Source organism: Palaemon carinicauda, chromosome 3, assembly GCF_036898095.1.
Source record: "Palaemon carinicauda isolate YSFRI2023 chromosome 3, ASM3689809v2, whole genome shotgun sequence".
Lineage (NCBI taxonomy): Eukaryota > Metazoa > Arthropoda > Malacostraca > Decapoda > Palaemonidae > Palaemon > Palaemon carinicauda.
The window spans coordinates 176,394,765-176,400,764 of record NC_090727.1 but is presented as its reverse complement, the minus strand read 5'-3'; positions in this window follow the sequence as shown (position 1 = coordinate 176,400,764).

Below are 6,000 nucleotides of genomic sequence, written 5' to 3'. Positions count from 1 at the left end.
GGCTTTAGAGTTGTCTGGCATTGCTCCGTGAATTAAGGGGTAATTTCCTAAATATTTGTAATTACTGGATTCAAGATTCATAAATATTTATTGAATAATTTTTCTTTAATATTTTGTGGGTATGTATAAAAGTGAACTTCTGTATCAAAAGAATTCAAGGTATGTTGCACTTAAAGTTTTTTTTCATATACTCCGTCAAACGATCATAGCACTGGCAAAAGATTTGCTTTTTTAATTTAAAAAGAAAAAAAAATAGTAAAATATCACGTAAATTACCGGCTCAGTTCCACTGGATAATTGCGCACTATAACTCATTTTTACATCGTTTATCAAAAGTAACGTATTCACTCTATAATTTTATGCTTATTCCTACGCTGATACAAACTTCAGTCATTTAAATGGATTATTCCTAGTTCCGATTTCTACAACCAGCCAATAAAATAGAAAAAAAGGTTTGGTTTTATCATAATTGGTTGGTTAGCAACCCCACTGCATGGCAGTGCTATGTGTTGCTGCACAGCAGGTGTCATTTATCTTCTGGTCGCCATAACAAAAGGTCTCCCCTCTTCTCTTCTACGATTACGACTTACATCATGCACACTGGATTACCCTTGTAGTACTTAGTGCTTTGAGCCTTCTTATCATTGTCACTCATTGTGTTTATCATTATCTATACTACGTGTGTAGCTAAATTAGGGCTAGTACCTCCAGTGTCATACGATTTTATTCCAGTCATGATGGTCGCCCTTGTGGTACCTTCTTGAGTTTGGTTGATGTCAATCTGCAACCATTCTGCCCATCATGCCATGGCAAAAGATGTTCTGTGGAATCTCCATGTGAGTATTGTCGGGAGATATTCTGGACTCGGAGAAACGAGCTAAGAAAGATTGTTCTTCCTTGTCGTCTTATATCAATGGCAAGAAGCACAAGCTCTCTTATGCATCGAAAGTTATCCCCCATCCTGCTCCTTCGTGTCTTTTAGGTTTCTAAGGCTCCAGTTACAGAGGACGACAGGCATAATTTTATTGTTGGTGGTTATAATTTTATTAGTGTATTATCACCTAGCATTGAACATGTGTTAAGTGATCCTGAGTTGATGCTTGTGACAGATCCCTTGGCTACGGCTGCAGTGCTCCCTGACCTGATCCAATTCCAGTATCTTTGGTTCCTGATTATTCAGAAATGCATATATCTGTTTTGCCTCCCTCTAGTGTTTTGAGTGGTGATCCCAATATGGCTGATTTTATTAATGATGAATTTCTGCTATTGGAGGTATTCACTATCAAGGTGTCAAAAGTCTCCCCATCCCCATTCTTGATCGTGGAACCCTAAAATCGAGACAGCCAATCCCCGCCCATATGAAGGTAGCCCTGTTGAAGGATCTGTTTTGTAATTCTCCTGCTTGTACGCACGAGCCAAGTGTGCATCGTACCCTCAGAAGTCCTCGTTATCACTCTCCTCTTACAAGTTCTCAGGACTTTTCCCAGAGCTCCCCATTACAAAGCAATGAGGTTGGTTTGACCACTTCGGCTGTGTCCACAACTGCAACTTTGGCCAGACTTAGCTGCTCTAAACCTATTGTGTCTTCTCCTTTCAAGAGAAGTTCTTAGAAGTAAGTAGTAACTAAAAAGCATTTACTAATTCCGCAAGTATTGTCTGTATTTGGCTTAGCCTGGATGTGCATTCAGGCAAACAAGTCTGTATGTCCTGCTATGCCCACGCTCGATGACATCACTGAACATGTTAGCATTTCAGTGCATGATGATATCACTAAATGTACTGTTATTTCAATGGGTGATGATATTCCTCCATGTGATAACTATGATACTAAGTCACACAATAATGCATGTGCTGATTGTACTACCACGACCCAATCTTGTGTATGAATGGAACCCCTCATACCATCAGCTTCATCCTAGTGTCAGGTAGCTCCAGCGTACAATTCTCAACTTCCTCGTTCTCATAACTAAACAGCCATTAGTTAGATGAATAAGAAACTCATTGCTTTACCAAGCCATACTCACACAAGTACCTTGCATAATGTTTGTAATTAATGCTTCGAATTTTGCACATTCTTTGGAACAGCAAGAATATTATCTTTAAAGTGAATCCTCTTTTCAGGTTCAGGCACTCAAAATAGCCTGCCTCAGAGAACTCCTTCTCTTCTCACAGGTTGAGTTCGGAAAGAGAACTCCCTGTTAATCCTTCGAAAACTGCTAGAGAAAGAAACTCAAGTGCTAAGAACGAGCACCACTCCTCCAATTCTTTCTCCACCTCTTCTCTCCCTTCACTGAATATCGTAAGAGAAAGGGTTGATTTTCCAGGAAAAGTTAAGTCTTCTAACTTCCCTAGCAAGGTAGAACCATCAGTTATCCTTAAGGTAGAACCATCTCTTGATCAGGATATTATAACTATTAATGACTTTCTAGGAAACCTCACTGCACGTGCGGGCACAAGCTCGGCTGATGTAGCCTCCCTCGAGGTTCTGATATCTGGTTTGGAAACTTCGCATTTTGTTAGGATCATAAGCCTAATCCATTGCTTGGATGGCCTAGATGAGCCATCTTCTAATAGGCAGTGCATGAGAGAAACTTTATACGCACAATCTCAAAGCCCAAAACATAGGTTTGATGTGGCACTCTCTAATTAGACTCGAGACACGCTGGATTTATTCAACACCAAAGTTTCAGCCACAGAGAACTCACTTAAAGTAAGTACATCCTCTGGGTTGCCTCCCTTAGCACTATTATGCCGGAGGAGATTTTATGCACACTTTGGCGGCTGTCCGAGCACGCTCCCTATCAATGTCGACGTTGCCAGCCTGGTACCGACTGTACCTAGCGAAAAATTACCTGACCTTCCCTCCATTTTCTCAGATCCTGAGATGTAGAATATGGAAGTACCAGCTATGTCTACCATACAGGCCTGTTCCTGGCTAGACCACTGGTCAGGAGAAGTATCCTGAGAGAGAATCTGCAGGATGAGAGCGTCCTCAATCTATTTTAAGACCCCTCAGGGTCAGGAGCCAAGGCTCTGGAATTCTTGTTTCATCAGACAGTCTCCCTTTGCTCTCTTAGCCAGATGCTTTAAACAGTTGTCTTCTAAGGATGCTCTTTGTGGAATTCGAACCTGGTGAGCTTCCATCAAATGTGGCTACTGCCATAGTGAAAGCAGAAAAATTCGGTCAGGCTCCTGTTATGAGGAGAGTGGCAGCACCAAGGATGCCTGCCCCTCAACAACCCCAAAGGAGCTCACCTTTTAAGTGAGTAAACGAGCTAATACAACTTCTTTCTCCCACTTCTTCAACAATGTGGGAGGCAAGACTCTCAACCCACTTTTCGTCATAGAGGAAACTCTTCCAGCTGCAGAGGTCGTGGTCATAGAGGCTCCCACTATGGAGGGCATATCCCCCTACTTACCACCAGTAAGGGAATGCTTACAAGGCCATTGGTACAGGTGGTGGCTCTTCGGGTCTGATCCCTGGACTGTGGCGATACTATGATTAGGGTATTGAGTCCCAATCTGACTCGGATTCTGACAGTTCGAGGAGTTCAAGATGTTGGCCAAAGGAGCCGTAGAGGAAGTCTTAGATGATTTGTTGGGCCTCAATCTATTCCTAGTAGAAAAGCTGACGGAAGGTTGGAGGCCTGTCATTGACTTGTAGCACTTGAACTATTTGCCTTACAAGCAAGGCTCAAAATGGAGACTCCGGCATCTGTTTTTCAGGACATCAGGAAAAATAACTTTTTCCCATAGACCTAAAGGATGCGTACTTTCAAGCCCTCGTCCACCCTGCCTCAAGAAATTACCTAGGGTTTTACTATCAAGACAGATTCTACCACTTCAAGGTGCTATGCTTCGGCCTGTCAACAGCACCTCACGTCTTTACCAGAATCTTTGCCCTTATCTCAGCCTGAGCTCATGCTATGGGCATTAGGCTTTTGTGATATCTGGAAGACTGGCTTCTCCTAGAAAAGTCTCAAACTCTACGTATAGAGGAGAGAAATAGGCATATCCTTTCTTGTGTGCTAAGATACCGACTGAAGGGCAAACCCTGATTCAATGATGATTGTAGACATGCTTATTTGGAGAACCCGGAGGCCTTTCATCTTTGGAAGGGTAACAGATCCGATTTCTCTTGGAATAACTATACTCAGCTTAGAGCTTTTGCTCAGAGACATTATGCTTCAACTGAAAAGATATATAATTTAACCATAACAGAAACACTTTCTGGTACAACCCAAGAACATAAGTGGTGGACTACCCTTAAATTTGCTCTCTTTGGTGTATATGTAACAGTGCGTCCTTTACTTAAACCAGACGGCTCTGTCACTCACTGTCCAAAGGAAGGGCAACCCTTATGGCTGATATAATTGACAGGAAACAGAGTAATGAGAACATTGATCTTCCTCATTCTTGTTTTCCTGAGGCCAAACTAACTAGTTTATCTTTTTGATCTCGTGAAATTAAAGCTCCCTTGATGGATCTTGATGCTTATGGAGGTGTAAACTCAAATGGTATTTTTCCTTTGTTTATTATTAAGACTACAGATTTCTTAGCTCTGTTATTTTGAGCAAGTTAGCACTTTTTGGAGACTGGGTAATGTTACTCTGCTCTATAAATGTGTTTGTGGTTGCTCAAGTCCAACTGATTTCTGCCCAATTTCCATAACTCCCATATTATCTAAAGTTTTTTAACATCTTTTGGAAAGACGTCTTTACAGGTCTGCTGAAGACAATCATTTGTTCCCTAGTTTGCAATTTGGTTTTCGTAAAGGCCTTGGAACATGTGATGCCCTTCTTACAATCTCCAATGCTATACAGAAATCCCTTGATTGTGGTCGGGAAGTTCGTATAATTGGCCCTGAATTTAGTGCTGCCTTTGACCGTATTAATCATGAGGCCCTTGTTTTCAAACTCAAACAGTTTGGAATGGGTGGGTCATTTCTTGGCATCTTTATTGAATGATTAAGTAATAGATCGCAAAGAGTTATTGTTGATGAGCACCATAGTGAGTATAGGAATGTGATATCTGGTGTTCCTCAGGGTAGTGTTTTTAGCCCATTACCTTTCATACAATATACACATGACATGTGGTTGGGCCTAGAAAACAAGCTTGTCATATATGCAGATGATGCTACACTCTTTGCATCAATTCCATCTCCTGAATGTAGATCTGGGATTGCCGAATACCTTAATAGAGATTTAGCTAAAATTAGTGCATGGTGCATATTATGGGGTATGAAGTTGAACCCATACAAAAATCAAAGTAGGATTTCAAGTAGATAAAGGACAGTAGCTCCTCAACATCCAAATCTCGGCGTTGATAATGTTTCTTTAACTCTCTATGATTCTTCTAAAATTTTAGGTGCGATTCTCGACAACAAATTTACTTTTGAGAAACACATTAGGTCTGTGTCTTCTTCAATTGCACAAAAATATTGGTTTATTGGGAAAGTCTTGAGATTTTGGGTGATCAATCTATTCCGAAGAAGTGTTTTACTACTTACATTCTTCCTTGTTTCACGTATTGTTCTCCTGTCTGGTATTCAGCTGCTGATTCTCATCTTAATTTGTTGGACAGGAACTTCCTGATATAGATGTTAATCTCTGGCATCATCAAGATTTTTCATAATTCTGATCATCCTTACATTTAGATCTTCCCGGACAGTCCCATCCTGTTCGTAATACTAGGCATGTAGTTAATTCTAATAATCAGGCCTTCTCCACCATGAGGCTGAATACTACACAGCATTCTAGAAGTTTTATTCCAGCTGTGACCAAGTTGTGGAATGATCTGCTTAATTATCATTAATAGCTAAGCTATTAATAATAATAATAATAATAATAATAATAATAATAATAATAATAATAATAATAATAATAATAGTCTACAAGGAGATGGGGATTCAAGTAAATCTAAAGAAGTTGAGTCTCATCGCATAACAGTCCTTCAGACATCTAGGCACAGATATCGACTCAGCACAGGCCAGGGCTTTAC